The 26,568-nt window shown below is 54.9% G+C and overlaps 1 protein-coding gene across 6 annotated transcripts in view; it reads left to right on the forward strand.

Moving 5' to 3' along the window:
* ZMIZ1 (zinc finger MIZ-type containing 1) overlaps nt 1-26,568 on the forward strand; it is a 229,344-nt gene that overhangs the window by 146,945 nt on the left and 55,831 nt on the right. The window contains exon 1 of one of the 6 annotated variants that reach the window (XM_032491580.1): nt 17,450-17,833. The exons of the other annotated variants lie outside the window; for them this stretch is intronic. The gene's annotated coding sequence lies outside the window, so the exon portion shown is untranslated. Of the gene's footprint in view, nt 1-17,449; nt 17,834-26,568 lie in introns of those variants that run through there. 6 annotated transcript variants of the gene reach the window in all.

Consider the following 26,568-nt stretch of genomic DNA (forward strand, 5'->3'; position numbering starts at 1 on the left):
GATAGCAAATATTTGGTCAGCGTTTCTCATGGTCCCAGACACTGTGTAAAACATCCATGTTGATCCCAGACCCAAGTCTGCCCCATTTTAGAGATGAGGAGACTGGGCTTTAGGAAGAGTGAGTGATTTAACCAAGGCCACTTGGTTAAAAAGAGCCAAGATTGTGATTCAAACAAGAATCTCTAACCCTGAAGCTGTAAGCTGCCCCCTACTCTCTATGTACAGGTTGAGATGAAATGCTGGGAAAGACGTATTCAGGACTGAAGAGAGCTTGTCAGGATCACCTGAATTGCTCGCAGGTAGAGATATTAAGTATTTGACAGTGATTTGTCCTTGTTGGGAGGTTAAACGCCCTCGCATCTTTGCGCTCATTCAATCCTCACGGTTCCGAGGATGGTGAGGAGCAGAGAGCCTGGCGCATGGTAAACATTCAGTACATGTCAGCTTTCTTATCACAATTTCCTGGTCAACCCCAATTTCAAATTTTTTTTTTCCAGAAACCATTCAGCTATTTCAGAGAGAGGAGTAGTGGTTAAAAGCCTGGACACGGCAACAGCATGTCTGGGTATGGAAACCACCCAACCCTCCACTCACCAGCTGTGTGACCTTGGAAAAGTCACTTACCCTCTCTGTGCCAAGCTTGCCTTAAGTGATAAAAGGGGATTGTAATAATGCCTACATCACGGGTCTTAAGTAAGTTAATGTGTGTACAGTGCTTAGAACAAGGCCTAGCATATACTAGGTGCTGTATACGTGTTAGCAATCTTATTCCAACATGCTGGCATTCAGACTTTCTTAGGATGCCTCTCATACCTGGAGTTAGGTCAGAACCCTCTGCCTGACCTGTGTCTTGGTTTGGGGTCTGAAAAAATATGGAATAAGTAGGTCCAAGATAAGTGCCAACAACACCCACCTCCAAGTGAGTAGGTAGAGTGGGGTCCTGTTAACTCAGGCCAGGGAATGGCCCCTTCTTGAGGGCTGGATGCCTACAGGTTTCTCTAAGATAGCAGAGGTTCACATGGGGTTAATATCGCATCTTCCTCCCCTAGCCCTCCCTGCACCCCCCCCCCATCTTCCCCTCCAAAAAGGAGGCTGACCCCAGTCGGGGAGGCAGGCAGCCTGCAGGAGTACAGAGTCAGAGAGCCGGCTGAGGCAGGCTATACAGGGCCAGTGATACCCTGTCTGTGCCTTGGCCTGGGGAAGTTTGAGGGTCTCTGTCTCTCCAAGTCTCCCAGCAACCCTTCCCAAAATTCTTTCAAGAGAGAAAGTAACATTTAAAGTACCATTGCTTGAATTCCTACTTCATGCCAGGCTTTGTACTAAGTATTTTATAAACATCATCCCTGATCCTTATGATGAACCAACCCATTTTGTAGATTGGAAAACTGATGAACAACTTGCTAAAGTAAAAGAACACTTGCCCAAAGTAACTCAAATCCTTTGTGTAACAAGGTGAGGGGTAAGTGGATAGACCCTCTGATGGGACAGTTGTGTGGACAGTTGAGACTAAAGAGAGGATGGAAAGAAGCAAGGGAATGGGGGGAGGGTGTGAACCAGGCTGCTCTAACTCCAAGTCCTCTCTCCTTTTCGCCCAGGGTTGTACCTTCTCTCTCAGGGATCAGGCTCAAATGTGAGTGTCCTGCTCAGCCTTGTCCCCAGGGCCCATCTGGCCAACAGACAGACCCTCATCCTCTTGTCCCTCATAAGCTACCCATCATCAGTATGCAGAGCAGAGTGAGGGCTTAGGAGGGACCAGGCCCTGGAAGTGCTGGTCCCAACCTGCAGGCCCCCAGCCCTCCTGGCCCCCATGCTTTCAGTGGCCCTTGAGTCGGGTCCAGTGAGCTGCTGGGATAGGGCTGGTCTCAGGGCATGCAGAGCCAAAACCTAGAAACCAAAGAGAGGGCAGCATGAGATAGGATAGGGGTCCAAGCTCGGGCTTTCAGGATCAGGCTGACCTGGGCTCAGCTCAGCTCCATCACATCCATGCCAAGTGCGACCTCAGCCACGTCTCCAGCCTCTCACAAAATAATGAGTGCAAAGTACTTAACTCAAGCTGGCATCTCAGAAGAGCTACATAATCGTTCTGTTAGTAAGTCCTGCATTGCAGTGCAGGCTCTGAAACCTACTTGCTGTGTGACTTTACGCAAATCACTTCACCTCTCTAAGCTTGGGGTCCAGAGGATCTGGAATCCAAGTCTCCTGGCTGGAGCAGCAGCAATTCCGTTTCCATGGCAACCCAGCTGCCTCTCAAGGGACCATCTGGAGCATGTCACCCAGGCAAGGTGCTGCCCAGGCAACCAGGTGTTTGTGTTTTGCAGTGGAAGCTCTGCAAGGTGCTAATTCCCCTCTCTGGGGGCAGGGTGGTGGCCTGGCAGGTGGCTGAAAGGAATCATCGCCTCCTCGGCTGGCTGTGCCTGCCCTTGCTATTCCTGGGTCCAGAGAGAAACAGACTCCAGAGCTTGGGAGCTCTAGCCAATGACTTCCCTTGAAGAGCTATTAACAGTTGCTTCATTATATTCCTAGGCACATTTTCTGGCTTGTTGAGGCTGGTCAGGTGGGAAACGTTGCCTGGGGCTGGACTTCTTGTAGGGAATTCCAAAGGACCTAGTCTCACCTGTTTGGGATGAAGAGCCACCATTGTCTCTGGCAGGAAGCAAGAATTACTGAAGGGGGGTGGGGGGGGGGAGTAGGAGCCTGCCTTTGAAACAGGCACATAATTATAATGACAGCAGAAACTTAGTGCAAGGATAAACTAATTCACCCCTTCGACAAACGTGCATGGGCACCTATTATATGCTGACTTTGTGATTGGCACTTAGGTAACCCTGGAGATCTTCTGTATCCGGCAAGAGCTCACAGACCTGGACGGGTTAGGAAAAACACAATGTCAACAGACCCACATAGGCAAAGGGAGAAGCTGAAGGCGGGCGGGGGTGGGGCGTTCAGAACCCTCTGGGGCCAGCCACTTCCAGCAGGAAGCTCCCAATTCAGAGTGGCTGGAAAAACCAGGGACAGTTCAGGGATAGTCCGGACTCTGCCATCACTTGACACAGGTGAGCACCTTGACTCTTACAATGACCCACGAAGGAGAGTTCTATCCCCTTTTGCAGATGGGGAAACTGAGGCTCAGAAAAGTGAAGTCCGTGCCCAGGATCACACAGCTGGGGAGTGGCTGAGTTGGGCTGAGATCAGAACTGGGTCGTCTATGTCCACCACGCACCCTGTCGGAGGCTGCTGCTCTCCCTGTGGGCTGCCAGGGGTAGCTCCATTGCCTGGAAGGGTCAGGCCTCTCTCCATGCTGAACAAAATAAAATAGTCTCCCCTCCCCCCTTTGTCCTCCTGGCTCGCTCCTTCTCTTCCCCTCTCTCCCTCTGCCCATGTCTCTCCTCCCTCCCCTTCCCTCAGTCCTTCTCCCTCTCTCCTTCCCTCCCTCTCTTTTCTTCTTTCTCCCTCGCTGTCCTCCTCCCCTCTCCTTTCCTCTCTCCTTCATTTCCTTTGTCTCTTCCTTTCCCCTTGGGACCGCTGCTCCATGCACCACCGGTCCTGCTGGCTGCAGCTCAGCTCTTCCCAGGCGTGGTCACCTGCAGCCTCTTACTCTGGGCCCCAGGCTCGCTGCCCAGGGCAGCCCCAGTCCAGCCCTGGGCTACATCCCCAGAAGTGCCTGCTGCTGTTTGGCGCTGTCCCCTCCTGAGTACCGTCAGCCGAGGAAGTGACATAATTGCATGTCTTCCCTTTCCTCCAGGCTCCGTGTGGTCCCGAGCCCACTCTCAGATGTGTGGCCCAGATGTTTAGAATCGCTGCCTCCCAATTAAGCGTCTGCTGGGAGGCCGGGAGGCACGGGGCCCGTGTGTGTGTGTGTGTGTGTGTGTGTGTGTGTGTGTGAAGGGCCCACGTCTGTGCAAACGGGGCTGGGAAGAGAGAAAACGGGAGCTCGCCTTCCCCAGGCACAGACGGCGGGAGATTGGTGTGCCATCGCGCTCCGTGGGGAGGCTGGGCGCTGGCAAGTGCGACGAGTGTGAGCCTCTCCCAGTCTCTCCGGGGAGAGATTGGTGTGTCTGCCTCCTGGGGACCGGGCTTCTGCATCTGGTTCTTCTCCTCCCACCCCAAACGAAGAGAGAACTGTGGGAGGAGAAAACAGCAGAGGAGGAAGGCACTGCCCCTCTAAAGAGTGAGGACAGGGAGCGCAGAGGCAGCCCATCGGTGGGGTCTGTTCCCTCGGAAGACCAGTGCCCCGGGCTGGCCGAGGCTAGACTTCAGGGTCCGGGCACCAGGTGGAAAGGGCTTCCTCAGTTTGGTGTCACAGACCCACATTTCCACACAGCCAGGAGATGACACAAAGAGCAGTGGCATCCAGGGGGAAAACACGGGGTGAGTCTGGGGGATCAGAGAGCCCAGCACCCCCAACGGGGCAGCCACTGCACAGGGGGCCTCCTGAGGCTATTTGAGACACGTGCCCAGAAACACCAGGGCTTCCAATTCTGCAAGAAGTATCCTGAGAATTTTTTTTAGGATCCCCCCTGCACCTTAACAGAGGGCACTAGGGATTGAACCCCGGACCTCATGCACACCAAGCACGTGCTCTACCAGTGAGCTATACCCTTCACTCCCCTCCTGAGGTTTTTAATGTTTTTTAATGTTGTCGACCACCTCGTATTTAAGACTCAGTACTGGACAGTCCTAGCTGTGCCTGAGGGCCGGCTCTCAGGTGGCCAGTGGAGGCACAGGACTTAAACCATTGAGGACCAAGCAGGGACAGATGGTCTCATGGCTGATGGGAGGAGGAAGGGTCCGTCTGTGGAGTACATGCCGACTGTGTTATCTTCAGTGAATATGGAAAGAGGCCCCATGCCATGTGAGCAGGGGAGGGTTGGTAGTGAGGAGCACCTGAATGGAGTGGAAGCGGGGGCGGCACAGGAGTCTTTGAAGTGTAGAAATCACCCACACGGCATGTCCAGCCATGGAGGTGGGCCACCCTGGGTTTGCATCCTGCTCCCTGCTTTCGAGCTGTGTGACTTCAGGTAAATGGCACAACCTCTCTGAGCCTTAGCAGTGGCATCAGGAAACAGATGATGATAACCATACCTCCCTCCCAGAGGTACTGATGATTAGATCAACGACATGGAGGGAGCTGTGCCCTGCATGGCGTGAGAACTCGGGATCCACTTGCCACATCCTGGTAACAGGCAAAACAGGTGGGTGGAGAGTACCCGCTCCCCAAAAATTAGCTGTGAGAGGAATAATAGGCTGGGTTGAGGAAGAGAATACTGTGCGCTGGAGAGGACAGAGGAAGCGGGAGCACAGTGCCCTTTTGGAGTGCAAGGGGTATATGATAAGTCTCAGTAGTATCAGCGGTAGTTTTGTTTTCGTTGCTGCTGTTACTCTGATGTGAATGTCAGCGTGCAGAGAGCCTTTGGGGATCACCTGGCCCAACCCTCTTTTTTTATCTGAGGGGAGATCAGCACAGAAAGAGGGAGCAATCTTCCCAGCATCCCTCCTTGCACCAGGGGTAGGACCAACCTGATACGGTGCTTACCACTAATACTCTTCCCATTACTACTGGCAGTACTGTTACTCCCGTGACAGCTACTATGACTGCTCCTGCTATTACTCAGGCTAGCCTATCGCTTCCAATACTACCATTATTTTACTACTACTATGAATCAATTAAGGAGTGAACTTTTATGAAGTTCTGACCATGTTCCAGACGCTGGGCAAAATACTGCACAGACTTCCTCTCCTTTCATCTTTATAAAAATATTGAGAAGCTGAGACTCAGAAAGGTTAATTACTTGCTCAAGGCCACACAATTAGCAAGTGGCTGGGCTAGAATTAGACCCAGGCAGTCCCGCTCCTGCACACCTGGGTACCAGGTCAGACTACCTCCCAGAAGAAAGAAGGAGGCTTGACATCCCGGTGACTGGATGAGTGGAGCCCTGGATGCATCCCAGAGGCCAGGCTGCCTTGTGAATCAGCCCAGGGGGCAGCTGCCTTTGTGGAGGGATCTAATCATATCTCTCCTGCCTTGTTTCAAAAGACCTGAAATTCCACTCTTCACCTGATTTTCTTTGGATTAAGTTATGTGTCCCTCTGTCATTAGCCTTGTTCATTCAATCTGTCTCTTGATAATAGCATGGTAAGGGTGGTGAGGCCAGGTCCCAGACCCAGACAGTCCTGTCTTCTAGTCCTGGCTCCTTGCAAGCTGGGTGACCCTGATCCTGTCCCTTCACTTCCCAACAGTGGGATCTCATCTCTGAAGCTCCCAGATCAGGGCCTCACAGAGTGGCCTTCCTATCCTTCCCCTATGACTCTGGGGGACCCATGTCATAGTCCCAGGTGCATTACTTCTTGCAGATGAGGCCCCCACCCCCAGTAATGGCAGGAAACCAACAGACTATGTCTGGAAGAATCCAAGAATTTAGAGGTTATTCCTCCATTCATTCAGCAGACATTTACTGAGCACCACAGCGTCCTGTGCTAGATGCCTGCATAGTGTGAGTGAGGAGGATGTGGTACTTACCCTCCAGGAGCTCAGGGCTTGATGGAGAGGACCAACTTGGAATAAATGCCTTCTGACGATGATGTAATCTTGTGACCGGCTCTGCAAAGGTTGAGTGGAGTAGGCCATGAGCCTGGGAGCTGAGAGAAAGCTTTCTCAAGGAAACGACCTTTGCAGGAAGGCTCCAAGGAGAAAATCTGCCCAAAGAGGGCAGGGAAAGGCATTCTGGGCAGAGGAAACAGCATGTGCAAAGGCCCCAAGTGCAGAGGAAATGTGAGTTTAAATTTTCTCTCTACTTCTTCTGGCTTGGTATCCCTGGGCAAGATGCTTCTCTCTGAGCCTCAGTTTCCTCACCTGTAGAATGGGAACAGTTGCCACCTGCCTCCCAGGGTTCCAAGCAACTGAGAGGTTAAGGGATATAAGGGTGCTGGTGCTGGCACTGCTTCCCTTGGATGCCTAGGGAATCTGGAGGCTGCCTCTTGGCTCCTGGCTTCCAACCACCCCCGACACTTAAGGCTTCTGTTGGTACTGGTTGTTCCTCAGCACAATTAGGTAATTAGGCCAAATTCAATTACATACCACAATGCCAGTTCTGTCTGGGGCCCAAGGGGGGGAGTGGGCTCCCTTTGCTGGGGGGAGCCGCAGGAGTGCTGATCCCAGAGCTGTGACTTCCTACCACACATCCCAAAATACTGCCTGCATCCCAGATGGGGAAACTGAGTCAGAGACGAGGCAAAGCTGCTTGGCCCCCAACCACAGCATCCTCAGGGCTGAGATCCCCAGGGCTGATTTTTTTCCCTTCCTTGACATCCCCTACCTAAGCTGCTGGCCCATGTCTTGTCCCACCTTTCAAATTCATCATGGGGGGCCTGGCTCCAGTCCATATGGACAAGTCCTCAGTTGGTGGGAGAGCAGGATTTAGCTTCCCTGCCGCCCTTGGATTTGTGGTAGTTTCTCCTCCCAGCTGCAGACTGGTACCCAGCCACTATTCAGCACTTTGGAGTGTAAATTTGGAGGGAAAGCACACACCCAGTAAAGTTGGGTGAACCAGGGTTTATAAAAGCCTCTAAGCCATTTTCTGGAGGCATCCAGACAGGAGCAACCCAGGTGGAGGCTAGCATAAAGACTCTCTTGGAGACCAAAGCATGAGACTTCCAGGGCCTTGAATACCAGTCTAAAGAGTTTGAACTTGAACTTGATCCTGACAGCACTGGGGAGCCAGAGGCGGTTTTAGACAAGGGAGTGACATGGTCAGATTTGCTTCTTAGAAAACCTCAGGTAGAGGAGGGACCTACACCAGAGGCAGAAAAAACAGTTTGGAGGCTATCCCCCAAGACAAGAGACCACTGGGGTGGAATTGAGCCAGGTGTAGAAAGAAAGGAATAGACAGTGACTCCTGTTGCCCATGTCCTGCCCCAGGTCACCTGCAGTCTGAGCCTCAGAAGCTCGGTTGGTGACATGGAGCTGTTCTATGCTTGCTTCTCGAGTTATCAGTTCCGAAGATGATGTATAGCGCTTTTCAGGATGGGGAAAGTCTCAGCTTTGAATTCATTCAATTCTAAAATGAAAGTGGTTTTATGGGGTGTTTATTTCTAATCACAAACATAGCACATACTCCTTGCAGAACAATTAAGGCATACAGAACCTGACAAAGAAATTAAAGAATAACTGAGCTCTCACTCCCATGGGATAATAACTTGGTGAATAACCATTATTCAACAAACATTTGTTGAACACCTACCGTGTGCCAAGTGTAGCATTGCCAGGGATACAGTAGTGATCAAAACAGATAAAAATCTCTGCCCTCATGGAGCTCACAGTCTACGAAAAATGATGTGCGTATAGATAGGCTGCAAATAAATATCCAAAAATGAGACCATAGTGGGCCTGCTGCTTTGCAACTGGCTTCTTTGTCTTAACAGGGTTATGTACAGATATCCCCTCAGTATCTATAGGGGGTTGGTTCCAGGACCCCCTACAGATACCAAAATCCACAAATGCTCAAGTCTCTTGTATATAAAATGGTATAGTAACACACATCCTCCCATATACTTGAAATCATCTCTAGATAACTTATAAAACCTAATACAATGTAAATGTTAGGTAAATAGTTGTAAAGACAATGTAAATGCTGTGTTAATAGTTGCTGGCATGTGACAAACTCAAGTTTTGCTTTTTGGAACTTTCTGAAAAATAAAAATTTTTTTTAATATTTTTTAATCTGCAAATGCAGGTGCAGTGTCCAAAGATACAGAAGGCCAACTGTATAGTATAAGAATCTTGCTTGGCCTGCTCTGGCCTTTACAGGAAATCAGTGGGGGTCAGCTCAATAGTGACACTTCTTGGGGTCTTCCCAGCCAAACTTGGGGAGACAGGTGTCCCCAGCAGCAAAGAGAGGTTCCTACATCTACACTAGATGTCTTCACTGGGTGGGGAAGCTGTGGCCCAGAGAGAGACAGTGACTTGCCCTTGGTCACACAGTAAGCTCCAAGTCCTTCTCCCAGGCGGCATCTCCCTCAGCTGGGGCCTTGGCGTCTGGGCTGAGGAGTGTGCTGTTCCCACCTGCCGAGCTTAGCTCTGCAGGTCCTGATTTCAACACCAGGCCTCCCACTCCTTGCCCTGCCCTGGCGGCCACGTTGGATTTTCCCCAGACAGACATTCCTACATGGCCTGTCTGTTCACGTCCTGAGCCCCCAGGGGTGGGGGACACCTGGGACCATGCTGGGGGAGTGAAGGAAGTCACCAGATCCCCTGGGCTGTCATGGGCTGGGAGCAAGGGGCTGGAAGGGAGCAGGCACCTGGACGACTGTCAGGAGAGGAGGACGGGGAGTGCGCCAGGTGACGAAGGGTTGCTGGCAAGCTTTGATGGGCTCAGGAAGCTTGTAAAACTACTGCACTGCTGCCCAGGCTGCACTGAGGTGCTTGGGCATGCTTCTCAACCACCCTTCCTCTCCTCCTCCCTATCACAGCACCCCAAAACAGAAAGGGCCTCAGGAACCATAAGCCTACCAGCGTGGGATCCCTTCCACAGCTCCCCATCCTCAGCTTATACACCTCAGGTGACAAAGGTGCTCGCTACCACCCTGGGCAGCCCTGACTGTCAGGAGCTGCTTCCTTCTTTTGAGTCCAAACCCATCTTCTTTTCATGCCACCACCCATCTTCCTGATGCATGTGACCCCCACTGTGGATGAGGAAGGGACTGAAAGTTCCAGAGTCTGGCCCCCAACCTCCCTGTGAAGAGGGGGAAGAACAGAGTAGGGCAGACACTCCCCATCTGAATCCTAGTTCATAGAAAGAAGCAGTTGATGGGCAAGAGCCATTTAGAATAGTAAATGTGTCTAGCACTTTACAGTTTGGAGAGCTGACCCTTGACATTGCAGTTGGTGAAAACACTGGGAGGGATGGCTTGGGGCTCTGGAACAATCCAGAAGTCCTGGATCTAGTCCTGACTCTGTCACTAATTTGCTATGTGACTGGAGGAAGCCCTGGTCCCTCTCTGAGCCTCAGTCTGTTTCCTCAGCGGAAAATTGACTAGGCTGTTTTTACTCCGATGCTTAAGGAGTTGATGGTTCCAGATAGGCAAATAGAGTCCCTGTAGGAAAAAAGGGCTGATGTCATAGGCTGTGCAGGTTGTGGGGCACGCTGGGGCCAGGTGGTAGTTGGGGCAGCCTGCATTCAGCCTTGCTGGTCTCCCCAGCCATGAGTCAGAGAGTGTGTACAGCCTGAAATCCTTCCCCCATCTGAGCTCCATTTCTTCCTCTGCAGAGCTGAGGACGGCCTCCTCCTGGTGCCCGTAAGAGCCTTTGTCTGGGGAGCAACAGGAGTGAAATTTGGCCGCCCCAGCCCAGACAGGGAGGTGTGCTGCCCAGCCAGGCAGGCAGAAAGACTGACAGTTTCAGCAGGAAGGAAAATTGCTTTTACAACTGCAGGGAGCTTATGTCAGTCGAACTGGGGGCTGTCCGGAAGCCCCCTGTCAAAGCTGTGTCCAGGGAACAGGAAAAAAAACCCAGGACTGCTGAGGCACGGACATTCGAGCTGCCTTGGGCCTCCCTTCCCTTCAAAGGCGACTCCAGAAATCAATGGGAAGAGATTCATTAGGGGCCTGGGTGGCGAGCTCCCCACCACCTCTGGCAGCCCCTTTGTTAGCTGGCCCAAGCTTCCTGTCTGAACAGGCTGCCTCCGCTGAGAAATAACCCACGTTCTCCCAGACTGCAGCTTGGGGACCTCAGCTTCGGGCAGGCAGGCAGCGGGAACAGGGCACCACAGTCCCAACTATTCACTCATTTGTTCCTTGATTCATTTATTCCATCAGGTAGCTGGCCCATGCTTCATTCATACAGCAAATACCACGCATCTGCCTGGCAGATTTTAGATCCTCTCAATATAAGGTGTTCAAAACAGGCAAAAGTCACTGTTGACATAAGCTTGACTTCTAGCAAGGGAGACCACGTTAGCAAGAGAAGGAATCGAAATGCATCAGTCACAAAGGCTAAGGGAAACCTGAGTCAGGAAAAGAGCGGCAGGAAGAGTCGGGAGGGGCTGCAGCTTTGGGCAGTGCAGGTGAGGAAGGCTTCCCAGGGGAGGTGTCACCTGAGTGGAAGCCTGCAGGAGGTGGGAAGTGAGTCCAGCCACCTAGAGAAGAGCGTGGGGGCATTTGCAGCCTGAAGGCAGCGAGGCTGGATCAGAGTAAAGCAAAGGGAGACTGGAAGGCAGTGAGGTCAAGGGAGGTGATAGGGCCCAAGTTACGTGGGGTCTTGTGGGTTGTAATAAAGATGTGGGTTTTTACACGGACTGAGCTGGAGCCACTGGAGGAGGGGGTTTAAGCAGAGGAATGATGAGCTGTGACTTAGGTTTTAGCAGGGTCACCGTGAGTATTAGTTTGCTAGAAAAGCCATAACAAAGTGCCACAAACAGGGTGACCTGGACAGCACGATTGTGTTGTCTCATGGTTCTAGAGGCCAGAAGTCCAAGATTGAGTTGTCCTGGTGGCAGGGACATGCTCCCTCTAAAGGCACCAGTCAAGGACCTGTTCCAAGCATCTCTCCTAGCTTCCAGCAGTTCCCCAGCTCACGACAGCAGAACTGCAGTCTTCACACTGCACTCTCCCTGTTTGCATGTCCCTGTATCTAAATTTCTACTTTGTATGAGGACACCACTCATCTAAGATTAGGGCCCACCCTAATGACCTCATTTTAACTTGATCATCTGCAACCCTGTGTACAAAAAATTTCACAGGTACTGGAGGTTAGCACTTCAGCACCTTTGGGGGCAGGGACGGTGGTGGTGGGGACACAGACCCACAACACCACGGCCACTCAGCCTCTGGAGAATGATGGCTTGTAATCTCCTTTGGTCCTCCTTAGCACCTGGGGTTAGCTGACCTCACTCCTCTTATACTAAGGAGGAGGTGGGGACCCAAGGAAGCCTAAGTGACTTGTCCAGGGCCACCAGCTCATCAGTACTTGTTCCTGAGCCTCAGCCTCCAAATCCAGACACATCGCCTCTCTCCACAGCTCCTCAGCTGGTGAGGGCATGGCCAGTTCCTTCCTGTCTCCACTCCAACCCCTCAGGCCCTGTCCGCATAGCTGAGAGGCCTGTGGGGGCATCTCAGTGGCAAGGGCAGACTGCCTGGGGTGTGGCTGCCTTCCCAGCTGAGTGAGTGGAAGGGCAGGCAGTTCTTAAAGACAGAAGCCACCTGAGAGACCATTTCATGCTTGGTTCCTGGGTTCCACCCCCACTACCCCCATCCTCTCTCCTTCAGCCTGGCAGGCAGGGTTTCCTGGATCCCCACTAACCTCTCAACCAATTGTAGGGTTTCTCGGAGGTGCCACTGGAGGAGTGGGGCAGGGGTTGGTTTTGTTTTCTTAATGAAATGATTATAAGATTTGGGTCAGTGCCAAATGCAGACTTCTGGGAATGTAGCCTGAGTGTGGAATGAGGGCCCTGCTGGGGGATAAATCCAGGAAGGGAGTAGGGTACAGTGACAGGATGTTCTGAGCCAGGGAGGTCTTATTCTCCACTATGAACCCCATCCCCGCTCAGGTGGAGGCCCTGGCCAACCCAGAATGTCAGGTAGATGCCTAAATCACACAGAGGCTAAACAGGAAAAAGAAACAAAAAGAAACAAAACATTTCCATATGTGTAATATGATGTGCTGGAAAGAACATGAAACAAGAGTTGGGGGACACGACTCTCATCACATCTCAGCTTTGTGACTTTGATGCTCAGTCTCCTCTGGACCCTGAAGTCCCATCTTGGGAATACAGTATGATGGTTACCAGTGCAGACTTTAGGGCCAGATGGCTGGGTAGTTTAAATCCTTCTGCAAGTTGTCTAAAACTCTCTGTGCCTCGTTGTTATCCTCTGTAGAGTGGAAATAATAATCACATCTTATCAGAGAGGGCTGTCAGCGAGGATGGTTAGTTGATACTTGGAAAGTGCCTAGAACTGTACCTGGCAGCCAGCAGGCACTCAGTACCATGAGCTCTGTATTACTATGGATAGAGGAGACACCTGGATCCAGCTTGGGGCTCCCAGCTCTGTGTCCCCAGTGGCAGTGTGCCCTCCTGCTGTCCCTGTACATGTGTGTCGGGGTGGGGCTGGGGGGTCCTGAGGCCTGGCAGAGACACCAGCATTGGCTGGGAGCTGAACCTCAGCTGTGCTTTCTTTCTTCAAGACTGTACATGTAGAATTAAGGAGGCTAACCTGGGTGAAGGAGGAAGGGTAAGGGGCAAGGAAACAGTGTTATCAAAAGACACTGCAGTTTGTGTCCTGACCCCTCAGAGGTGGGCAGAAGCCCCAGAGAAAGGTCCTTGAAGGCAGAGTCCCTGAATCAACTCGCGCCCAGTGCAGCTGCTTGAGTGCTTCCTGGGGTAGCCGAGCCGGCAGTGAGACAGATGCTCCACAGCCAGTTACCCCGGTATGAGTGCAGTGCCTTTATTGAACCTACTCTGTGCCCCGCATGCCCTTTCATGTGTCCTGACTGAGAAGGACCAGTTTTGTGGAGACAGATGACCAAGCAGGTCCCAAGGTCTGAGCTCATGCCTGCCACACTCCTGTGGGCACCACCTGGGGCCTCCCGGGCTACTTCCTTCTCCCTCCAAGTGCTGGAGCCCAAAAGGGTGACATCTCTGAGTCACTGGGGTCCTGGTCGAGACCTGCTGAATCAGCAAGCCCAGCTTGAGAAAGATTTGGCTCTGTGGCTCTTGGGTGCATTGTTCTGCCTCCATCTCAACTGAAGGGAGCTAGGGTTTTGTATGCACCCCCCCTAAAGCCTTACATAGGAGATGACCCAGTCCTGAGCCTGGAAACCACTTTCCACCCCTGGGGGACCTACATCCTTTCCTCTTTTCTCCTTACTGGCCTGGGCTGGGGCAGAATCCAGAAGACCCATCCCTCTGGAGGTGAGCTGGGGTGTCCTGGAGGAGGCTCCTCTTGCACCCGACTCCACCCTAGCGGTCCCTTCCCCCCATGGCCCGGTTGGTCCTGCAGACGTGGGTTCCACCCGACAGGCCCCCCAGCTGGGTGAAGCATCCTCCCTCCCGCGCCCTCCAGTGCATGGCACGGCTGCCTTCCCGGCTGCAGTGCTGTGATTTACTGGCGGCTCCTCCCCGCCAGGGCCCACGGCAGGAGGAGTTCAAACACCGGCAAGAAAAGCCACCAGCTATTGATCCCCGAATCAGGCTTCCCGAGCGCTCGCGGGCATTCATCAAGGAGCCACGGCGCCGGGGCCGCAGCTCTCCCTTTCTTCTTCCTTTCTTCTGCCTCCCAAGTCATCCCCCTGGGCTGTGCCCCCCCTCGCCGAGGTCACTCAGAGAGCTCGCTGAGTGACTGCGTGCAGAGGTGGAGAGCGCCTTTGTCTGCAGCCTCTTTCCTGTAGATCCTTATCAAGGCAGGCGCCCAGGGGGTGGAGCGGGCCACTTTGGGCCCCAGGCCTTTGAGCAAATCTTTGGAAGTTGGAGAAGTGGAGTTGGAACATGGAGTAAATGGGGAGAAGCCCTTCTGAAGCAGGAACTGGTTGGAGTAGCCGTATTTCTCTAGACTCCCAGTGTGTAACCCAGTGGGCTGGGGAGGGGTTTGAATAGGACTGAGCTGGCCTTGAAATTAGCATGTGAAAACCCTAGCTTTGGCCGGGAGGCCTTCTGTGCTGGCTGGTGAATGGATTCTTGAAAACAATTTGTTTTCCTAATTACATAAATCTGCTTGTGGAGAGGACCCCCTCCCACTTTTTTAAAATTCACCTGGGAAAGTCAGTTGGTCCCAGGCCTGTGAAGCTTTGAATAAGCATGTCAAAGCTATTCCTTCACCCTACCCCTGGGCTCCTTCCAGAGTAGTTCCCTGGGAGGTGGGGGAAGGGGAGTGGTGGGGCTGTCATTCATCTCCCAGGCAGTGCCACCAGGTCGGTGTCCCTCTGTTGTAAAACTCTGCTCAATTCCAGTCCAAATTCTGGTTCAACCTACAGGAGTGGTTTTTCTGAATTCAGTGACTGGGGCCACATGGTACCAACACATACAGGATATTTCAAGAATGAACCTGGATGTTCCAAACATTTGGCTCTTTGGTGGCTTAGAAGACACTAAGGATCAGATGACTATTGTGAACTATCATTGCACAGAACTTCTGGGAGGGGAGGATCCAGGACACCTGTGTTCTGGTTATTTGAGGTCTTTGGCTGCTTGAATTCTGTATAATTGAGGTCTGCACCTTAACATTGTGTTAAAACCAGATTAATGTTAGAAACCACATCTTAGGGACATCCATCTCAGTGTTTTCTTCTGAAAAGGGGGCCAAATTGTCATGTCTCCTCTGTTTCTGAGTGTCACTCAGCACTGGGCTTTGGAGTTTGTGGTCCACGGGATCTGCAGTGGGGACAGGGCCAAGGAAAGAAAGATGGGAGGTCTTCACTAGCCTCTTCCATCCTGGGATCTCAAACTCCTGTGGGGCTGCTTGGGAGGGCAGGGCCCCAGTGCATGTCTCAGTGAATAAATCACTATCCCTAAAGAAGCCATCATAACCCAAGATGAGGAAAGGCTCCTCAGAGGAGGTAAGACTGAGCAGAGTCTGGAATTTGGGCAGAGCAGAAAGGTCCTTCCCCAGCTGTCCCAGGGTTGGCCCTGCAGGAAGGCAATGCCAATTAATCTCTCTTGCAGGGAGCGAGTTCTTGTCCAAAAGGCAGCAAGTTATGCAGTATGAATTAATCCATTTAACCAGCTCCTCGGAGGGAAAGCCCATGACAACTGCATTTCCAAATGCCATCCCTGAAAGTGGTATTTCAAGTGGCAGTGGGTGGGATTAGAGCCTGCTAACGATTTATGTCAAACAAGGAGCAAGAACATAATTTCTAGATAAGTGATTTGTCTCAGCCGATTCCGGGGCTGGCAGTAGGACAGACAGGAAGGTTTAGGGACCAGCCAGAGCTCAGACTGAAAAGGGTGGGGGGCCAGGGGGTAGTAATCAGAAATGAAGGTGGGTAAAGCAACATCAAAGGCTAATAGACCTGGTCAATTCCCCATTATGGCAAGGAGAGCAGTGCATGGCAGTCGCATATAGAAGAGATTTTAAAGACAATTCTGGCTACCTTTCTTTAGGGTGAATGATGGGGCCCCACTTACCTTCCTAATTGTTTGGGCAGTTAGGTCACCGCTCAAGAAATTTTCACTGCAGGTATGTGGGGTCTGGGGGAGGTGGCTATAAACTAAAGCGTCTCCCAAGAGGGTCGTGGTGATAGAAGTGCTCACGAAAGAGGGAGGAGCGAAGAACCTTTTGGGGTGGTAGGGAGGCGGGTGGGCTTCCAGGGGTGTCTGCTTATCTCAGCGCCAGGAGACCTTGCGACAGACAGGCTGGAAGGAAGAGGCCGCGGCCACCACAGGATGCAGTGTCAGGAAGGCAGCAGCTCCCGGGGCGGGGCAGGGCCGCGCGCAGCAGCCGCCCCCGGCTTCCCTACTGCCTCTGGTTCTAGGGCACAGGAACTCCCCCAAGTCGGGGAGCTCGAGCGTACGTGCGCCCGCTCACCCTGTATGGGGGAATCCCAGGGGTGGCAGGGGCCTCTGTACCAGGAAAGATGCCAGGCCTCCTGCCTTCTCTGCCCCTCTAACCCGTTCCGAAAATCCTTTAAAACGAGGTCACAATCCGGATGCCCCAGTCCCGCCTCGCCCCCTTCCCTCCCCCAGGCCGAGGCCGCCTCCAGGCCAGCTCCCTTCTCCGCCCCCACCCCGCCTTGGACCCTCATTAGCATGACCACTTGGGAGGAATCTCTGGGGGGCGGGAGACACCCGAAGTCATCCACCGCCAGCGCCTTCCCGGCGGCCCCCTCGGGCGGCAGCGTTCCGGGAGACCCACTCGCACAAGTGTTGCTTCCAATTAATTGCCTGGGCGGGGGAGGAAAGGGGACCTGGTCGCCGCCCCCGCCCGGAGGCTATAGCGCCGCTCGTCGGGTCGTGCGTTCGCTCGGCGGCGGCGTGCACCAGCACCACCCCTGCGTGCAAGTTTGAAATGTGAGCTGCCTCCGATTCATACTCGCTCGCGTTCCCTCGCAGCAAAGTGGCTGGGCCCACGGTCTGCGCGCGCGAGTGAGTGCTGGCGGCGGGCTGGGAGGCGGGGGTGCGGACGGCGAGGATCGCGGGGCGGGGAGGGCGCGCGCGAGCCAAGGCTCCCTGGAGACGACGAGGCAGGTCTGCTAGCCTTTCATCTTCCTCCCGCGCTCCTCCTCCTCCCTCCCCTCCCCCCGCCGCGACGCGCCGGGCCTCCCTCGAGCCCCCAGCCCCACGCGGGCGCACGCAGAGCGGGTGGCCGTGCCATCGGGGTCCCGGCACGCGGCGCAGGGCGCGGGCCGTGGGAAGTTTCGCTGGCGCGCCCCGTGCGCCCCCGCCCCCCGCGCGCCCCCGGCCCATCCCCGTCCCCGGAGGGCTGTCGCTTGCGCCCGGGCGCGCGGCTGGCTGCCTTCTCGGCGGCGGCGGCGGCGGCCCCATTAGCGGAGCCTCCGCCTGTGATTGGCTTCGCCCGGGAAGCTGGAGACGGGCGATGAATAATTGATGTGTGCGGTGCGGTAGCCGGACGGCGGCGGCGGTGGTGGGCAGCAGCGAGCGGGAGCGCGGGAGCCAGAGCGCCCTCGGAGCGGGCAGCACGGAGCGAGCGGGCGCCGGAGCCGCCCGGGCCCCCGCGCCGCCGCCGCCGCCGCCCCGGCGCGGAGCGGGGATGCAGGCGGCGCCCGCTGCCTGCGCGCAGCCTTTGTTCGGCGCCGGCTGAACCCTGCCGGAGTCGCTCGCCGCGGCCACCCCCGGCCGGACCCAGACCCCCGCGGGCGCCAGGGCGGGACCGCGGCCGGTGCAACTTCCAGGTAAGTGCGGGGCCGGAGGGGTCGGCGCCAGGGCGCCCGCGGGCCGGGCCCCGGCTCCCTCCGGGAGCCAGGGTGAGTGTGCGTGCCTGTGTGTGACAGAGGAGAGCCGGTGCATTGTGGGTAGCGCCGTGTGCTGCATGGTGTCAGCCCGAGGCTTGGCCGCGAGAGTGGCACCGGCGTGCACCGGGCCCGTTTTGTGCGCCTACAGAGGGGGCCCTCCTTCTCCTCAGGGTCCGGGACCAGGGTGCTCCTCCACCCCCCCACCCCCCAGAAGGTGAAGTGTTGGCTCTCCAGCAGACATTTTACAAGGCTCCGTCCTGAATCGGCTTCTGTTGCAAAAATAAGAATCAGCCAGGAAACCTTGCGCGGAGGAAGCAGCCGAGGGTCCTTAACTTCAAGCTGCTCCTTTGTCAGGATGCTGCCCTAATGCCGAAAGCTTCCAGAGACCCCATGGGCTCTGGTGATGCCACCATTGCGACGGGGCGCCCTTCGGATAGGTGGTGGGTGCAGAACACACTTCTGACAAGTGTTTGCTGGGAGGCTGGCTGGAGGAGGAGAGATGGGTTCGCGCTAGAGGGCAGGAAGGGGCCTTTCTAGGGGTGCCTGACACTAGGCTGTCAGGATCTTGTTTAAGACCTTGGAGAGAGCGTTTCTCAGAGGACTGCCTGGGCTGAATGTCTGTTTTGGTAGTCAGGAGCATGTGGTTTTGGTCTAGGGGTCTTACAAGCTTTGGTGCCTGGGGCACTAGATACGTCCCAATTCTTGAGTTCACCTGGAAGCCAGCTTGGGTGGGAGTAGAAGAGGTCAGGGATGTCTCCCTGTCCTCACCCTTTGCACCAGTTAAGAGAGGTGGTGCTTCCATGGATGGGCTTCAGGAGACCATCACTCTCAGGATGGGTGCCTGGGTCCCCTGCCCTTGACCATCAGGCTGGATTGGCAGATGGGTGCCAGGCATGGCTGGTAGCTCCTCCAGCAGGATGGTCTTGTGAGGCAACTGGCAAGGAGTTGGTGCCAGAAAGCTTCTTAATGGCCCTTCTTTGAGAGTGGGCCAGAAACCCGATTAGGGAATGAGAGCAGGCAAGTGATGCACCCTGAAACCAGGGTGTCCCCAGATGGTGTATAGGAACTCAGATCCCCTCCAGTTCTGGGGCTCTGGGCTGGAAGCTCATCTCCCATCCACTACAGAGCAGAAGGCCCTGACCCACGGCAGGGGGGTTGAGGGGGTGAGTCTGGGAGTCCACGTGGCTACTAGTAAGCCTCTTTCCCTTTTTTGTGTATTAGCTGGGCAGTGACTACCCCCCAACTAGGATTCAAGTCCCCTCCTGAGCTATTTTTACCCTGAACTTCCTTAGTGAGAAACCACCAAACAGCGATGCTTTAGTGAGAATCTGGGTCTATACCGGAAGCAGCAGACTGTACAGAGTTTGAGACTTGCTTCACAGTGCTGTCTCCGCTCCTCTGCACAGCCTCCCCATCCACCAGAGCCCCTTTGCCCCCCCCCCCACTCCACCGCTCCTCCTGATTCTTACTACAGCCTGTGTGCTCAGGGATTTGGGAGCCCTGTTTCAGGTGGGAAAACCAACTGGTGTGCTTGAGACCACCCAGTCAGGGGACAGAGGAAGCCAATCATGGCTCCGACAGGAGCATGGCCTTGACTGTGAGCCCCTTGAAGGCAGGGGCCATATGTTACTCATCACAGTGTACCCCAGTATCAGCCACCATGCCTGGCAGGTGGTAGATGCTCAGTGACTGCTGAGTGACTGCATGAACAGAAAGCTGGTTGCAAGCTGCTTTCCCTGTTGGAGTGGGGAGGTGATGGAGAGGTTGAAAGAATGCTTCTGGATGGAAGTCAGTGTTGGCTGAATACTAAACAACCAGGCCGTGCTCAGTCCCTGGGAACTCCAAGATGAGCTCCCAGTCTGATGGCAGCCAGTCAGACTGAGAGAGGTGCTCCCACAGATGTTCAACCAGAGTCCTACCTGGGAGCTTCCTGACGGCTCTTTCTGGGTCACACCCCAGAGAGTAAGGATCATGGAGCTGTGCTTAGAACAGGAGTGTTCAGTATGATAGCTACTAACCACATGTGGGTGTTTATACATTTAAATTAATTAAAAGTTCATTTTCTCATTTGTACCAGCCACAGTTCAGATGATCAACAGCCACACGTGGCTAGTGGCTACCAGATGGGGCAGCTCAGATCATAGAACATTTCCACTGTGGCAGAAAGTTCCATTGGACAGCTCTGGCCCAGAAGGATGGAGATTTGGGAGAGAAGTGAGGTGAGAATGTCAGATCAGAGCCCACATGTGTGACAGTGCCGGCTGAGTCCATTTGATACAGGGACCTTCAGTTTTCTTAGTGCTGCGTTTCTGGCCACCTCCCAGCAAGGGGAGTACAGGTCAGCCAGGTGCTCCCACTTAGTATAGGAGAAAGCTGAGATTCAGTTTTGCCCAAGGTCACCCAGCGAGTGGCATGAGCCCCATGTCTCCAACTTCCCCTGACAGTGCTCTGCCACCTAGCAGAGGTCAGCCAGGGGTAATGGTGGGCAGAGGTCCCAGGAGCAGCCTCAGACCTCCCAGAGGACTGTCTTGGTGCCCAGTAGGCGTCAGCCTTAGTGACGTCATCCATCGATCGGGCGGGAGAGCCAGCTCAGCCTTGAGTCCCCAGGAACAGAGAGTTCTGTGCTGGCAGAGCTGGGAGAGTCAGAGAGGCTCTCCGGGAGAGGAGGTGTTTACCTTGATCAATGCGGCTTTGGTCCCAAGGGAGAGGCTGACTCCTCTCCACAGGGGAGGACCCCATCAAGGGACCCATGGCCAGGTTCATTAGCACCACCCTGGAGGGAGGCATGCAGGCCCCAGCCCAAGGAGGAGAAGAGCTGGGGGACATTTGGCTAGCACTGGGTTCCCTTTGCTCTCCCCCTGCCCGGGCCTGCTGCCCCTCACGTCACGGGGCATTCGCGGTGCCACGCTCGCCCTTGCTTTCCCTGAAGCCTCAGCTGCAGGAGGAAACTCTCCCAGGGCCTGGCAGAGAGGCAGCAGCCTCACGAGGGAGCCTGCTCAGGGAAAAACAGCGCCCCTACCCTCGAAGCACTTCCAGCCTCTCCGGGAGCTCCTGGCCAGAGGGGCGAAGGGACTTCCTGCCCCAAGGTCACACGGCAGGGAGGGCCTGGAATGGAGCTAATGCCCTCTCATGGTCCACTGCAAATCCCAGTCTGCCGCTTTGAACTTGAGCTTTATAAAAGATTTAATTATGCCTTGCTTCACTTTCCTGCTCCAGCCCTGAAGTGAGGTCACTTTGTCTTTGGCCTTGTCCCCGTGTCCTGAGGTGCCCACCTCCCCCAAGCAGCAGGCCTCACTGCATCCTCCGGCTTCCCTTGGCCCTGAGCTGACCAGAACTGGAGATCTAAATAGGGGCTGTCTCTCGGTCAGGGATCCCAGCACCCCTGAGAAGGGGTCTTCAAGGCCCATGCAGGGAAGCTTGAGGAATGAGAGGATCTTTGGGGACAATCCGAGTTCCCAGTCCCCTTGAGTGAGGCAGAGGTGGTGTTCAAGGCCCCTGCTTCCTGGGCCTTTCCCTGGGCCCTCTGGGGACGCTCACGGTGCTGTTGATTCCCAGAGTCTGCTGTGCTGTGTGCCCTTCAAAACGGACTGACAGAGCCGGGCCCAGAGCCTTAGGCTGGGCCTGCCAGGCAGTCTGCTGCCCTCCTGCCCGCTTCCTCTCAGTTGCCCCAGCCATGACACAGATGCCTGCTTGAAGCCCTTGTGACCCTGCTGGGTTCTCCAACTGCCCCCACCTACCCTTGGGTCCAGGCCTCATGAGTGCTCGGCCCTGGGCAGTAGTGGGTACTTTGTGCATGTCTGGTGAATGAAGGACAGAACTTTGGCCAGGACACCCACATCCCCTGAGGCCACGGCTCCCCAGTCACCCCGGAGATGTGGTTCTGGGGTATGGCCCAGCCTCTGTGATTTTTCTTTGGTCTTGTAAAGCCCCCTCAGATAATTCTGATACTGTTCATGGCAGCATGGCTCTCCGGGCCTAGCGCTCAAGTGATAGCATCTGTGATCTGGTGCCAAATTAGTGTGTAACCTTTGGCAAGTCACTTCCCCTCTGGGGGCCTCTGTTCTCATCTCTGTACTGAGAGCGCTGCTCTATGTCTCATCTCTGAAAGGTAGACTCCACTCCAAGAGTTGCAGCTACTGGAGTCTTATGCTAGAGGGTGTGCGTGTGTGTGAGGTGAGGAGGCAGGAGACGGAAGAAGGCTTGGCCCTGCCTTTGGGTGCTACCGCCAGCATAAGGCGCAGCAGGGTGAGGAGAACTGAATGAACAGAGGCTTATGTTCCACACCCTAAGAGCTGTAGAAGAAAGAGGGGGAAGTGGTGACTTTCGGGCTGGGGTAGCCTGAAACTCTTCCCAGGTGGCCCTTATTTTGGAAATGGGTAGGATTTGGGTCTTGGGGGAGAAGGGGAATGAATGTCAGGGGTGCCTAGGGAGGATGTTGCTCCAGGTGAAACAGCAGAGGTGAGCATGGGAGGCGGAGCCATTGCTGAAACAGATCCTATTCCAGGAGCACAGATCTTATCCCCGGGGCCAGAGAAAGCCAGGGAGACCCCTGGGACTCTAAGGGCTTCCGGGAGCAGGGATGCTGCTGGGTTGAGGCAGGACTCCATTCAGGGAAGTCGGGGAGCCCTGCGAGGTCAGAGCTCTGCTGTGGGAATGTCCCTGCCTCTGCTGACGCAGTGGAAAGCCTCGTCTGGTTGCAGGGTTCCTGTTCTGTGGTTGCCCATGGTGGGGGGGGGGGGCGAGGGCAGCTAGCTCTTCTTCTGAGGAGCTCCGGGAACTTGGTGGAACTTGTCCAGGCCTCCCCTCTGCTCTCTCCTGGGAAAAAAAGAGAGCTTGGTTTGTGGAATTTGCCCCCAGTCCCTCAGGGGTTGCAGCCACTTCCTAGGAGGGTTTCAATCAATGTAGGCGGTTCCCTGGGGCTGGAGGGGACAGGTGACAGGGGGACAGCCTATGGACTGGCGGCAGTTTGGCCTCACACCCTCTCAGTGCCTCCTCAGTCAGAGCCCGAGGCGGCTGGTGATTTATAGGCACCCTCTCCACCTCCCAAGAGTGCGATCTGGTTGGCAGATTCACAGTGTGCACAGAAGATTTAACAGCATCTGGTTCAGACCCTACATGTGGGAGAGAGGGCGGTGAAAAATGGGGGGCCATGTTTCAGAGGTGAGGGAAACCTCCCCTCCACCCTGCCGCTTCCAGGATCAGCCTGAATGCCACCAGCCAGGAGGCCTTCCCTGGCCCCCTGCCCCAACCAAACACACAGACACAGGACCCTGTCTCCTAACAGTCCTTTTCATTCTTTTGTATATCCAGGACCCACAACCTTACATCAGCCTGTTTTATGTGGTCATTTGCCCACCAGGTGTCAGCCCCACTAGGTTGTAAGTTGCTGGACAGGACAACCATGACCTGTATCAATGCTGGGTACTCAGTATATGTGGCTTAAGTGACCAGCCTGGACATAGATGGGTCACAGCAAAGGCAGTCACCTAGGAAGAAACAGAGGTCTGAGCTCTTGACCCAGCTTTGGCTTCCCAAGTTGACCATGTGACAATGCCGAGCCCTCGTCCTTCTTGGGGACCCCACCTGTAGGAAGAATCACTAGATTTACTGTGCTGTCCACTAGAAAGGCCACTAGCTGCATGTGGCTGTTTTAGTGTATATTAGATGAAATGAAAATTTCAGTCCCTCAATTGCACTAGCCACACTGCAGGTTCTCAGTAGCCCCATGGGGCTAGCGGCTACCATATTGGACAGTCCTGGAGGGTCTCTAAGGGGCCTCATAGATCTGTCGTCGTGGATCTGTAGGGAGGCAGGGTCCCGGGGCCTCTGCCTACCTCCCTGTTAGCAGCTCCCACCCACTCCTCTGTGCACAGGGCCCTGGACTTCCCCTGCTGTCCTTTCTGTGAAGCACAGGGCCCCGCAGGACTTCCCTGCTTCACCCCACCCATCCCCACCCAGCCTGGGCTCTTAAAATGAGGCCACCCAGCACCCTTCCCAAGACAGAGCTGGGGAGTAATTATGAAACCCACATCTGTCATTTACTGGGTGACTTTGGGCAAGTCACTTAACTTCTCCAAGCCCCTGTCTCCTAATGAATAAAACAGAGCTGCCTGTACCTGCCTCTGCCTGGCAGAGTTGCAGCGGGGAGTAAATGAGAGGGGGCTGCGCAAGCACTCAGTGTCTGGCACATAGTAATTGCTCAGTAAGTGTTAGCTCTTGTTACTATCAGGTTGACTTATTACCCTCACGGCATATGACCAGCTCCCAAACCAGCTGGGCTTTCGGTTTCTCTTGAGTTCCTCAGCCCTGACGCCTGGGTTCTTTCTTGACCCGGCCACACATTGGGCCTGTTTCCTCGTCTGTAAGGTGCTCCTCATACTGTGTGTTGTGACCAGAGACCTGGCCGTGCAGTGCGGAAGGCCCACCTCCTGCGTGGTGTCTGCTGCCGGCAGCCGTCTGGTGTCCTAGCCCTGGAGGAGGGGCATGGGGCCATCACACGCATCCACTTTCATTTCCCTTTTGAGGAAGGAGCTGTAAGTCTACACCTTGGACTCCTGAAGCTCTCTGGCTGACTTGCCCAAGAACCTCAGCCGTGAGTAAGCGTCAGCCGTCCTTGCTGCTCTGTCATCGGTCTCCTCGTGTTTGTGTAAGGCCCGTTCCTCTGGGGACACATCCTCCTGCTTCCCTGCCTCATAATCTTCCATCACAGCCTAAGTGTATCCAAATGCTCCCCCATTTCACCCCCTCCTGCGCCTGCACAGGGGGCCTTTCCTCCAGCACCAGCCCTGAACTGGCCAACATACAGAATGCCCACCTCCCTCCCCGCCCAGCCTGAGAAACCCTGGGGCCAAAAGCCGCCCACCTCCCCTGGGCCCCTGAGAGTTTTTGGCCACGGGCTCAGGGCCCCCCTCACTGTTTGCTGAGAGAAGCTTGTGGCTTTAACCCTCAGGTGTGTCTGCGTTTCATTTGCCAACAGCAGTCCCCCAAAGCTCCTGGGGAGGCCCTGGAAGGAGGACAGATGCCACCGTGCTGGGGTCTCAGGGCAGTGGCACCCAAAGCAGAGGAAGCCTCCCCCCCACTACCCTTACTGAACCCAGGGCAGCTTTACCACGGGGTCTCTAATGACTTCTGGATGTCCTCTCCCCACCCCAGGGAGGCAGCGCAGCCCACTGAGTGGAGCAGCCAGAGGTCAGCATCAGGACAAGAAAAGGGACAAGGGCCAAGCAGTCGCTCCCTGTTGTGAGCACAGCCTGGCTCATCCTGTCCGGGCCACTTTGAAACAGGAATAGGTCCTCCGCTGTCTCCATGCCCCTGCCCCAAGGCGCCAGTGAGCAGCAGACGGGCCTGGTGGGCAGGCTTTTGCTGGGGGAGAAGGATCATCACCACTCGGCCACCCCCCTGCCCCAGCACCGCCTCTGCCCCTAGTGAGTGGAGCCCCCACAGCCCACCCACCTGGAATGAAGCCTCCCCGCATCAGGCCTGTCAGGGGCTGATAATCCTCTCAGGGCTTTGCATGGTGTTGTACTTTCTCCGGGATACGTTTGATGACCTGGATAAGATCTCTGTCCTCAGATTACAAATGGAGATTTCCTCCCTGCTTGTGACTTCCTCATCGCCCCCTCCTCTCCCAGGAGTGTGGGGTGCTCTCCGTGGTGCCCTGAGGGCTCTTGCCCAGATAGATCCCAGCTCTGGACAGGCCTGGCCACCCAAAGACTGGGTTCCCTGGATGCCTCCCTGGTCTTAGACACCTGTTACTTAAGCCTTGCTGGGACCCCCCACCCCGGTGATCTGGAGCTTGAGCCTCCCCTCTGCCACTTGAATTGCCTCTCTGTAAAGTAGGGGCACCTCGCCCCGGCAGTCCTGTTGTAACAGTGGAAATCCCTGCACACACGCCCTCCACGCGTGTCTGCTCACTCATACGCACGCCTGTGCCCCCCTGGGTTCACTGTGCCCGAGTTAACAGCCCTTGGTTTGTACGGGAATATTCTGTTTCTTCAAGTTCATGGCTGGAGCTCATTTGAGTTGGTATGTTCCACATCCAAATGGGCAAAAAGTACACACTAATACATTTTGAATGAGTAAGTAAACAAATGAAGAGCTGGCTCTGGGTGGGGCACTGTGGGGAATGTGAAAAAAGACAGGGTCCCTGTCCTCTGGGAGCTTGAAGTCCCCAAACGAAGATGGCAGAGCTGGAAGGGCCATACGTAAAGTGGGAGCATGCCTGTTGCAGGGGATGTGTGTTGCAGAAAAGCGTAAGATGGGACATCGGCAAATGTTACGTGGGTTTTGCATCTGCTTACGTATACAGTGTACCCATGTGGTTGGATGTGTGTGACCCCATGCGGGCATGCGAGAGACACTTACAGGTTGACTGATTATTGGATGAGTGTATATGACGGTGTTCTCATAGGGTTGTGTAGATTTGCAAACACGGGGTGTTGAGAGTGTCTGTAATGTGGGGGGTGGGCACCTTGGCAGCCGAATGGCATGTATGTATAAGAATTAAGGTGTCCTGATCTCTTTGGGGCGTGCAGGCGCCCGCATCATCCCTCCCTACTATGCTGGGCTGTGTCAGAGAGATGTAGAGCCTGGGTGTTTACAGCAGCCCCTCCACTTACCAGTTGTGTGACCTTGGGCAAGTTACTGAAGCTCTGAGACGTCTCAGCCTCCGCAGA

This window comes from Camelus ferus, chromosome 11, assembly GCF_009834535.1.
Source record: "Camelus ferus isolate YT-003-E chromosome 11, BCGSAC_Cfer_1.0, whole genome shotgun sequence".
Taxonomy (NCBI): Eukaryota; Metazoa; Chordata; class Mammalia; order Artiodactyla; family Camelidae; genus Camelus; species Camelus ferus.